The 12,424-nt window shown below is 44.3% G+C and overlaps 1 pseudogene; it reads left to right on the plus strand.

The window, feature by feature from the left end:
- Nucleotides 1–6,753: 6,753 nt before the first annotated feature.
- On the plus strand, nucleotides 6,754–7,225 carry LOC102540418 (large ribosomal subunit protein eL33-like; annotated as a pseudogene).
- The last annotated feature ends 5,199 nt before the right edge of the window (nucleotides 7,226–12,424 follow it).

The raw sequence follows: 12,424 nt of genomic DNA on the forward strand, positions 1-12,424 counted from the left end.
AATGCATACTTGCTACGAACATCAAGTCCAGACTTACTTGGAGACTCATCTCTGCCTCCTCCCTTAGAGACAAGAGCGTGCACCCACTTACAAAATACCCTCTAGGGCACCTCAAAACACTCTCTGGTGCCTTCTGGGTGGAACAAGACCAGAAATGCCATGAGGGCAGGGACTTTGTTCACAACTGCCGCAGCAGACCCGCAGACCCCCTCTCAGTGTTAGCAGCTCTCCCAGTTTCCCTGGCTTCTGAGTTGAGGCAGTCGAAGTCATGCTGGGGGCAAAGGGGTGCACAAGGGCTGGTTCTAGATGGGAAAACAAGAACGAGCCAGAAACCAGGAATTGCCTCTCAAGCACGTGGATCTACTTGGGAGCAGGGAAGGTTGTCAGTCAGCGGCAGTTCCTCCCCAGGGAACATTCGGCACTGTCTAGAGACATTTTTTGTTGTCATACCTGGGGAAGAGTGCTACTGGCAGCTGGTGGGCAGAGGCCAGGGATGCTGCTAAACATCCTATGATGTGCAGGACAGGCGCCCCTAATCTCACATTCAGAGAATTATCCTGCCCCAAACATTGAGAAACCCTGGGATAGGAGACACAGTGGGGAGAAATTCAGACAGGGGAGGGTCTAGGAAGAGATAGGGAAAAGGTCTACTGGCCCAGGAGCTGTTGAGCCCTCCCTCCCCCACAACACACATTTCTGTGTGGCCAGTCAGTCCCTTATTCTGTGCCTTGTCCTGTTTCTCTAGTCTGTCTCTGGTAATGTCCTTGTTTATCTCTGTTTATCTCTTGGTCTCGTATTCTCACTCTCAGTGGTGCCATCTGCTCTGGCTGGATACTTGTGTTCTGAGACCTGAGACAAGCCTCTGGCATTCGTACTCCCTCAGCCCACGCTAATCACTCCAGCTGCCTCAGCCTGGGAGTTGGGCCAGGAGGTTGACGAAGGGGGAGGGTGTAAAGACAGGGGGCCTAAAGGTCCCCACTCTTCCCACCGCCTATCCTGCCTTTGCCCCAAGGGCCCTGCTGCCTGTCTCCATGAGGCCAGGAGCTCCAGCCTGCTGTCACCCCCAGGGCCTGGGAGCTGAGTCAGCCTGTCCAAGTGGCCTTGCTCTGCCCACTGACCCCTTCCTCCCCACCCCACCCCCAGCTCCTTAAATTTCTCCTCTAGCTTAGTCCAGCAGCTGTTACAAAACAACTGGGAGCTCGGCAGTTCCTCCCTCCCAGTCCTGCCCTGGGCAGTAAGTGACACCAGGCCCATGACTGCCACTAAGCCCAGTAACTTCTGCCAAGTGACCAGGCACTTTTGGCCTCTGCCCTGGTCCTGGTTTCCAGGACCCAGAGTCCAGAGATCAGAGCCAGGACATGGTACCCTGTACTTGGAACCCAGTGCTCGGCATCCAGGCACAATTACCAGTGCCCATCAGCAGGACCCAGCCCTCAGTGCCTGGTGTCAGGGCTGCCTACCCTGCACCTTGCACTCACCTCCTCTGGCAGACCCTGGGGGCCTGTGTACTGGGCCAGCAGGGCCCAGGATGGGCACTGTGTAAAGCCAGAGATGCTGCAGAAGAGTCTAGTGGCAAGTTTTAAAACTAACTGGAAATCACTCAAATGAAGATTTAAAATAAAAATTGTGGGGGGAGGGTATAGCTCAGTGGTAGAGTGCACGCTTAGCATGCACAAGGTCCTGAGTTCAATCCTGTACCTCTGTCAATATAAATAAAGAAACCTAATTACCACTACCCCCAAAAAATAAATGAATAAAAATAATTAAGATAAAAATTGGGGAAAGGACCAGCAGTATGGACAGAGGGAGGGGAAAGGCCAGGGTATATAGGGCTGCCAGATAAAATAGAGGATGCCCAGTTACATTTGAATTCAGGTAACAACAAAGACTTTTTCAATATAAGATGTCTCATGTCATATTTGGAACATACTTCTAGAAAAAAAGTATTCCTATTTATTTGAAACAGGGGTCTTGTATTTTGATTTCTTAAATCCAGTAACTCCACGGGGTGAGGTTGAGGGGGTAAGCCTCTCCTCCCAGCCTTCACCTGGCTTATATTCCAGCAGTCTCAGGTGGGGAAACAGGATGTGTTCCTTATCTTTTCAGTAGAGGGAACTTCATGGGATTCTATTTTTTATTGTTTTGACTTTTATATATCTTCTAATTTTCTTTAAGAAGTCAGCATGAATTTACAGTTAAAAACCATGTTAAGGGGAAACGGGGATGAAAGATAAATTAGGAGTTTGGGATTAGCAGACACAAACTACTATGTATAAAATAGATAAACAACAAGGCTTCACTGTATAGCACAGGGAACTGTGTTCAATATTGTGTAACAAACTATAATGAAAAAGAATATGAAAAAGAATATATAAGTGTATAACTGAATAACTTTGCTGTACACTGTGTTGCTAACACATTGTGAATTAACTATACTTCAAAACTAAAATGTCATGGACACTATGTCTTGTCTAGATTATTGCAATATACCCCTTTCACTCCCTCTCTAAAATGAGTTTTTTGACCAATACAGTCACATGCTTTAAAATTCCACAGGGACAACAGAATAGGCAATGCAATGTCATCTCCACCCCTGCCTCTCGGCCACCCTGTTCTTCCCCCACTTCTCTGTTTCCTTCCAGAGACACCTTATTGCCACAGCCTTGTACCTGTCTTCCTGCCTCCATTCTGGCCCACCTGTCTCCATATTATGGCCAGCTGGTGTTTCACCTCCAATCATGTTACCTGCCGACTTAAAACTGTGCTGTGGTTTTCCATGCCATGGGACAGAGAGTAAACTTCCCAGCTAATTGGAATAGAAGGTGCTCAGTGCCTGAGTCCTGTCCAGGTTCTGGGACACTTGGCCACATCCCCGCTGGTCTCACACACCACCAGAGAAACACCACCCGCTCGTTAGTTAGTGTCCTTCACTCCCCCAACAGTTCTGGCTTCCACATTCTTGCTCATCTTTATCTCTGTCAGAATTTTATTGCACATAGACAGCATCCACGGTGTGCCAGGCACGGGGGACTACAAAGGACATGGTAGACAACAAAACTGAAATGTCCCTGCTCTTGTGAATCAGGTTCTGGCAGAAGAGCATTTAATAGACAAAGCCCTTGCCATGCTAGGGTATGTCCAGAGTCCTGGGGTCAAAGAAGGCTTCCTGGAAGAAGTGATATTTAACATCTGGACAGTCATCAGCCAACAAGGAGGGGGGTGGGGCTGGCGGGGGAGAGTGTCCCAGGCTGAGGAAACCGTTTATGCAAAGGCCCTGAGACATCGGGAAGAGTCTCAAACCAAGGCTGGGGGAACACAGAGAAGAGAGGAAGAGAATAAGAGCCACAGGGTGAGCAGCCCCCAGCAAGCCACTCTACAGGGCATGCCTTTAATCCAGGGCAGTGAGAGGGCCTGGAACAGATTTATGCCAGGGAGCATGTGGGCAGATCTGTGCCTATTCTGGAGAGACTAGATTGAAGGAGATGACCTTGCTGCTCTCTCTTGGATGACAGAAATGACAGCAGCCTGGGCCAGCATGGGGACAGAGTCAGAGATATTGCAGAAGGAGTGACTTTCCAGGGGTCTGGCTTGAGAGACTGGTGGATCCTGCTGATGTTCTCTGAGGCCAGTTTTGGACTTTTGGAACTGGTGGTGCTGGCAAGACGTCCAAGCCAAGATGTCCAAGCCGAGATGTCCAGAAGACACATATACAGGTTGTCAATCTCAGGAAAGAGATCTGGACCAGAGAGTCCTGTTTGGGAGTCAACAGTGTAAACTTAACAATGAAAATGTTATCTAGCCCTTGATGAGAACTTACCAGGCGTTGGATGCTTTTCTAAGTTGTTTACATACCTTAACTTATTGATTCCTCACAACCACCCTGTGAGGTATGTGCCTTTGCTCTTGCCATTTTACACATGGGGGAAAAAAGTTAAGTGCCGTAACCAAGGTTACACAACTACTAAGTGATGGAGCCAAGGTTCCAACCCCAGATGTCCATCCCCAGGACCCGTGCTCTTAACTGCACCATAGTTTCTCACCTAGACAGTAGTTTAAGCCCCAGAAGTAGATGAAATCAGCTTCAGAACTGTGAGAATCCTGCTCTTAAATAAGTGTTCTCTAAAGTGCTAGTGTTTAATTAATTAGTGTTTTCAAATTAATTTCCATACAAGAACTAACTTGAAATGAATCACAGACCTAAACATAAGGGCTAAAACTATCAACTCTTTGAAGAAAACATACAGGAAAATCTTTATGACAGTGGATTTGGCAATGATTTGTTGGATGTGACACTAAAAGCCTGGGCAGTAAAAGAAAAAATAGATCAACTGGGCTTCGTCAAAATCAAAACCTTTTGTGCATCGGATACTATCAGCAGACTGAAAAGGCAGCCCACAGGATGGGAGAGAATAGTTGTATATCACATATCTTATAACTAATCGATATCCAGACTATGTAAAGAATTCCTAAAACTCAACAACAGTAAAACAAACAACCCAGTTAATAAATGGACAAAAGACTTGAAGATATACAAATAGCCAGAAAGAGAAAGAAAACCACATGGTATCACTCATATGTAGAATCTAAAAAAAAGAAAAAGAAAAAAAAGGACACCGAGAATTCATCCACAAAACAGAAACAGATTCACAGACATAGTAAACAATCTTATGGTTACTAGGGAAAAGGGGTGGGAAGGGATAAATGTGGGAGTTTAAGATTTGCAAATGTTAGCCACTATATATAAAAGCAGATTTTAAAAAACCAAGTTTCTTCTGTATAGCACAAGGAACTATATTCAAAATCTTGTAATAACCTTTAATGAAAAAGAATATGGAAACAAATATATGTGTGTGTGTACATGTGTGTGTACGTGTGTGTGTGTATATATATATATTTACATACCCATCTCTAAGTCATATATATATATATGACTGAGACATTATGCTATATACCAGAAATTGATACATTGTAACTGACTGTACTTCAATTTTAAAAATATCATCTTTGGGCGGAGGGTATATAGCTCAAGTGGTAGAGCACATGCTTAACATGCATGAGGTCCTGGGTTCAATCCCCCATACCTCCTCTAAAATTAAATAAATAAATAGACCTAATTACCTCCCACTACACAAAAAAATACCATCCTCCATAAAAAAAAGATACAAATAGCCCATAAGCACATAAAATGATGCTCAATATCATTAGAGAAATGCAAATCAAAGCTACAATTAAATACCTTTAATTCCCAGTACCTCCATTAAAAAAAAGAAATAAAACTAATTGCCTCTCCCCCAAAACAAACAAACAAAAACCTACAATGAGATACCACTGCACATACCATGAGGATGACTAACATTAAAAAATAATAACAAGTGCTGGGGAGGATGTGGAGAATTTGGCACCCTTGTGTATTGCTGGCAGGACTTTAAAATGGTACAACCACTATGGAAAATTAAACATAGAATTGCCATGTAACCCAGCAATTCCATGATTCTGGAATAGAAAGCAGGGACTTAGACATTTGTATACCCATGTTCATAGAGCCATTATTCATAGTTGCCAAAGGTGGCAATAATCCAAATGTTCATCAACAGATGAATAGATGTGGTAAACACATACAATGGATTATTATTCAGCTTTAAGAAGGAATGGAATTCTGACACATGTTATAACATGGGTGAACCTTAGAGACATTATGCTAAGTGAAATAAGCCAGTTACAAAGGGAGAAATATATGATTCCACTTGTTTGAGGTACCTAGAGTAGTCAAATTCATGGAGACAGAAAGTAGAATGGTGGTTGCCAGTGTCTGGGTAGAGGAGAGAATGAGGAATTTGTGTTTAATAAGTACAAAATTTCAGTTTGGGAAGACGGAGAAGTTTCAGAAATGGGTAGTGGTGATGGTTGCACAACAATTTGAATGCACGTAATGCCACAAAACTATTCACTTAAAAATGGCTAAAATCTGGGGGAAAGGGGGTGGGAAGTGATAAATTTGGGAGTTTGAGATTTGCAAATGTTAACCACTATTTATAAGAAATAGAAAAAAAACAAATTTCTTCTGTATAGCACAGTGAACTATATTTAATATCTTGTAATAACTTTCAATGGAAAGGAATATGAAAACAAAAATATGTATATGTATGCCTGACCAGGACATTGTGTTGTGCATCAGAGGTTGACACATTGTAACTGATTATACTTCAATTTTAAAAAAAGAAAGTAAAAAATGGCTAAAATGGTAAATTTTATGTTATGTATATTTTATGACAATAAAATGTCAGAATTCTACCTAATAAAACTGAAAAAGGAGGAAAAAAATCAGAAAGAAATGAAGATAAAATGGATAACTTTAACTTTGAAAGATATTTAAATTTGTAAAAACATTTCATGTTTGAATTAAAATTTGCACTTCACAAACAAAAATTTTACAACTTACAGTTCCCCAGTGTTTGAAATTTTAAACACTAAATTCTGGTTACTGTTCAGTTTTAACAATGGATAAGTAAGTTTTATTAGCACAAGTGGTCACACAGAATGATAGAATTGAAGTACCTTAAGTTCTGTTTCTTTATCACTGTCATCGTTTATTCTGAAACTACTGTTTACACTCAGGAATATGTAGTGTCACAGAGTTGGAGACACCAACTGAGCCCAAAGCAAGCTTTAATTCTTAAGAAATTACTTTCATTCTTTCAGCCATCTTGGAGACTATGGAGGCCTGCGGGGAACAGGACTTCTAAAATGATAAATATGTCTGGAAGGCTGTGGTCCAAGGCCATTTTTGCTGGCTGTAAGTGGGGTCTCCAGAATCAAAGGGAGCACACAGCTCTTCTTAAAACTGAAGGTGCTGGGGAAGGGTATAGCTCACTGGTAGAGTGCTTGCCTAGCATGCACAAGGTCCTGGGTTCAATCCTCAGTACCTCTATTAAAATAAATAAATAAATAAACCTAATTACCTCCCCCCAAAATTAAAAAAAAAAATTGAAGGTGTTTGTGCTCGAGATGAAACTGAATTCTATCTAGGCAAAAGATGTGCTTATGTGTACAAAGAACAACACGAGTAACTCCTGGTGGAAAACTGAACAAAACCAGAATAATCTGGGTAAAGGTAACTTGTGCTCATGGAAACAGTGGCATGATTCGTGCCAAATTCCAAAGCAACCTTCCTGCTAAGGCCATTGGACACAGAATCCATGTGATGCTGTACCCCTCAAGGATTTAAACTTATTGAAAAGTAAATAAATGGAAGTGTAGATTTGAAAAAAAAAAGAAATTACTTTCAAAATGAATGTGTATATCTGAGTCTGGGTCTCAAGAGGTGGACTATTTAAGTGTGATCTCTCCTAATTAATTCACATGCAGAACACAATATTTATTAAAAAGTAATAAATTTGCAGGGGGTAGGGTATAGCTCAGTGGTAGAGCACATGCTTAGTACACATGAGGTCCTGGGTTCAATCCTCAGTACCTCCATTTAAAAAGAAATAAATAAACCTAATTACCTCCCCCGACCAAAAAAAGTAATAAACTTGTGTTAATTTGAATCTTGCATATATATCATTAAAACTCAACAGTAACTGTGGTAACTACTTAAAACTTAGACAAATAAACTTTTTTTCAGGAAGAAGGATTTTTTTAGCTGATGTTTAAAATTGTCAATGGATGGTGATATTTAAAAGCAGGCCAACTCTCAGTCATTTTTATTAGGGTTCTTAAATTCTTTACTTTTATTGTCCACAACTGGGGCAGACCTCCCTTCAACCATCGTTCCACCTTTGTTGGCTATTGCCAGCAATTCTGGGATCCAATTCCTCCTGGCAACTCTGGACCAGAGCTGAGTGTTAGGGGCTGTCTTTTGGAGGTGTAAAGGATATTTCCTTAATTTAAAGGAGCTTCTCAGATGTTATCTCCCACGGCCCGCTGCCGCTGCCCCTGAGATCTGGATCAAATATTTCTCCTTGGTATTCCCAAAGCACCCTGTGCCTGGTTCTGTCACTGACTTCTTCAATGTCTCCTTCCACTTGGAGACTGAGGATCTGGCCCCATGGATCACATTTTCTGGCCACATCGGATATGTCTAATATGGCTGTTCCCAAGTGGTTTGGGGAGGGGGCCAGTAGTACGGAGGAGGTGTCGTCAAGCTGCCCCAGGATGTCAAGTCCCCTCAAGGTAGGGAGGGGGTCTTGGAACTAATAAAACTCTCATTCGATGTGTTAGTTTAAGGAATGCCTCACCCAGATCACTAGCCTCAGTTTGCAGGCGAGGAAATCGAAGCTCACAGAGGTCAGGGGAATAGTCCCGCAGTTAGAGAGTGAGTCACTGGTAAGGCCTGGACACACACTTCCTTACCTCTCAGCCAGGGCCCCGGCCACCGCCCTGCCCTGAGTCTGGTCCTGGCAGCTACTTCTCCTGTTGCGCCAATGTGCTGATTTAACCACGAGGGGGCGCCAGATGCCCGTTCATGGGGTAGCCGGGCCCAGGCTGGGGAGTGGAGGGACTGCTCCACTGAGGGAGGCCCACCGGGACTGATGCCCTTGGAGCTGATAAAGAAGGGGTATTTGGGGGAGAAAGGGGTGTAAAAGAGCAGCAGTTCAGGAGCGGTGGCGGCTGGGACAGAGGGAGTTGGAAGGAAGGGCATGTGGTGCTTCCTCTGGCTCTGCCCTGTCTGGCCCTGTTGGGGAAAGGGTAGAGCTGGCGAAAGGGAGGACTCTCCATTGCACAGGCTTCTGCCCCCGCCTCCACTCTGCTCAGTCTCGCTCAGGAACAGACCGGACATTCCTAAAGCTCCGGCAGGAAACCAGGAAATAGACCAGGAGGCCAGCCTCTCTGCAGCCTGGCCAGTTCTCCCAAAGCAACCCCTCCTGCTGCTCCAGAGGACCCAGGTCCCAGGCTCCTGAACACTGCATGGTCCTGCTGTCTTGCCTTCTGCCCTCCCTCCCAGCCTGTGGGATCAGACGCATTCCCAGCCCCAGCCCTGTATAAGAAATGGCTATCCATAGTCCATCACTGACTTCCAGATCAAATTCAGAATCCATCCCCCTAAACGTAGCTCTCCTCCAGAGTTCCTTCTCTCAGTGAAGGATACAACTATCCATCTGGTTATTTGACCCAGAAAGCTTAGAGTCATCCTTGACATCTTCCTTTTCATTCCTCACTTTTTTCACCTCTTCTGTCTACCTGTCAGTTTCCACCACTCACTGGACCGAATGCCATCATCTCTCACCATAATTGGTGCTCTTGTCTGAACTCCCTACTGTCACTCCCCCCGCTTCTTTTCTCAATCCCTTCTCCAGTGGTAGCTTTGACCATCTTATCAGATCATCAATCTGATCATGTCACCCACCTGCTGAAATCTCTCAACAGCTTCCCAGTGCTCTTTCAATAAAGACCAAGTTCTTAGCATGGCCCACCAGGTCCTGCATGATCTGGTCCTTCCTATCTCTCTGGCCCCCTCCTCCTCTTTCTGTGTTCCCACTACAGTGGCCATGCTCACCACTGGACCTTTGCACATGCTGTTTTCTCTGCCTGGACTCCTGCCCTTCTGCCTTCTTAATTTTTACTTCCTCAGATCTCGGCTCCAGCATTGCTTTCTCAGGGACACCCTCCTTGACCTCTCTGACTAGATCAGATTCCTCATTATTCACTCTCCTAGTACCACACACTTCTTCACATATGCCAGAGTTGTAATTGTCTATTTGCTTATAGTATTATTTAATTAAGATCTGTTTCTTTCACTAGACTGTAAGCTCCATGAGGGTAAAGACATGCCAATTTTTGCTCACTTGAAAATCTCCAGCACTTCTGTGCCTGGCATATAGTAGGTGCTCAATGTTTCTTGAAAAAAAAGTTAATTAATCTTGCACATTTCCCTCCATCTCTATTTCCTGATCCTAAGCCTCTATCATCTCCTCTCTGGACCTTGGCAATCACTTTTTAACTAGTCTCCCAGTTTACAATCAAGTACCTACTCATTTCCTACCCAACAGCCAGAGTGATTTAATAAAAATGCCAATCTGACCATGTCACCCTTCCCTTTAATAGCCTTCAGTGGCTTCTCATAGCCCTTGGAATAAAATCCAGACTCCTGACACAGCCTTACCAGGCTTTCCTTGCATGGTCTGGCTCACCTTGTGCCAAGCTCCACCTCCTTCTTGGTGGATCTTTCTTTTTTTAAATTGAAGTATAGTTGATTTACAATGTTGTGTTAGTTTCTGGTGTACACATAGTAATTCAGTTATATATATATTATTTTTCATATTCTTTTTCATTATAGGTTATCACAAGTTATTGAATATAGTTCCCCATGCTATACAGTAGGACATTGTTGTTTATCTATTCTGTATATAGTAGTTTGTATCTGCTAATCTCAAACTCCCAATTTATTCCTCCCCCCTGGACTTTTCTTATTTCAGCAAATACTGAGTGCCTGTTGTACCAGACACTGAGGACTCAGAGATGTAAAAACAGACTCCTTCAGATCTGTTCACAATCCTCCAGATACTCAAGTACACCTCCTTTCCATGCAGGGCCTTTGCACATGCTTCCCCCTTCCTATAGAAAACGCTTCTCTCTCCTTTCTGCATTCCTGACTTTGCCCTGTCAACACCTCCTACCCATCAGATCTCAGACTAAGCTCCATTTATTCAGGAAAATCTTATCTGACTCCAACCTAGCTCCCCCTGTTAGGTACTCGTGTTACTTAGCTGTTCCACCTTAAACTACATTTTCTATTTTTACATTTGTTTGTGTGGTTATTTGGTTAATACACATCTTTCCCACCAGGAAGCTTCAAGAGCTTCCTGGTCTGGTTTTGCTTAACAGAATAGCCCTCTGGCCTTAGCTGGGGCTCCACAATGTACTGAATGAATCAATGAATGAGTAAAAGATTGCAATCGAATGTGAGCTGGGGGCTGGGAGGGGTGTCAAAGGAGCATGCACTGAGGAGGAGGTCTGGAAGCTGTTAGGCTCTTCCTGCCCCTCAGCTCCAACACCTGAGACTTGGCCTCACCAACCACCCTCCCCCACAGTTCTCCCAGTTGTTCAGAGGCCCCAGCAGCACTGGTCCTGCTCCCAGGCCTCTGGGGCTTCTCCTACATTGACCCCTCCCACTGCAGCTTTTCTCCCTGCTCTTTTTTCACATGGCTGGCTCCTCCTGGTCCTTCAGGTCAAGTTTAAATGCTGTGTCTTTAGGGAATACCTTCTCTGGGTCAGTCTCCCTGCCCATACTTTCATCCATTTCATTTCCTTCATCATATTGCAAAGGGAAATGCATTTATGTAGTATGTCCCTAGATGAGCTAGGAGCTTTTGGCCACATTAACAGAAAACCCGACTCAACTGGCTTAAACATCAAGGAAAGCTGTCTAGCGGTAGGACTCGTTTGGAGGTTGGTTAATTCAGTGATGTTCTCAAGGACCCAGGTCTCCCCATCTCGCTGCTCTGCCTCCTTGATGCTGGGTGTGTCCTCAGGTCAACCGGATGGATGCAGCAATTCCAGGCACCACAGTTGGACTTCATTATCATAGGAGGAGGGTTTCTCCTCATTAACTATTGCTCTGAAACAAATTATCACAAATTATCACAAAACTTAGCAGTTTAAAACGGCATTTATTATCTCACAGTTTCCAAGGTTTAGAAACCTAGGAGTGGCTTAGCTGGCTGGTTCTAGCAGAAGGTCTCTCATGAGGTTGTTGACCAGGGTTGCAGTCATCTGAAGGCTTAACTGAGGTTAGAGGATCCACTTCCAAGTTTATTCACGTGGCTGTTGGCAGAAGGCTTCAATCCCTCCGTACCTGGGCCTCTCCATAAGGCTGTTCCCAACTTAGTGGTGTCTTCCTCCCAAGCGAGTGGTCCAAGAGCGAGAGAGCAACCAAGACAGAAGCTGCAGTGTCTATTAGGACCTAAGTTCAGACGTGGCACACCACCACTTCTGCTATATTCTGTCGTCACTTAGTCCAGCCCTGGTCCAACGTGTGGGAAAGGACTACACAGGATGTAAACGCCAGGAGGTGGGGGACACTTGGGAGGTGAGCTTAGCAGCTGGCTCCTACATGGTATTTTTGTTTCAAAAGTGAAGAAGCCTTTCCTAGAAACCTTGGGAGGCTTTTCTTTGCATATGCTGGCTGCAATTATGTCATGTGCCCAGGCCTAAATCAAACACTCATGAGGGGTGTGGGACCATCATTTTTGGCTCATTACAATTATGATTCACCTCTGGGCTTGGGATCCACCTCTGCTGAGGTACAGGATGGGATCCAGGAGGAAGACAGTCACCTGAACAAAATTAGGATTCTGTTTGGAATGAGGAAGGGGTGATGGGAGTGGATGTTGAATGGGTGACTCAGGGTCTCTGATGCTCACCGGATGTGCTGTCAACTCTGTAAGAACAGAGGCTATGCCTTTTCCTACTACTGCGTCCCCAG

The sequence above is a fragment of the Vicugna pacos genome, chromosome 13, assembly GCF_048564905.1.
Source record: "Vicugna pacos chromosome 13, VicPac4, whole genome shotgun sequence".
NCBI lineage: Eukaryota > Metazoa > Chordata > Mammalia > Artiodactyla > Camelidae > Vicugna > Vicugna pacos.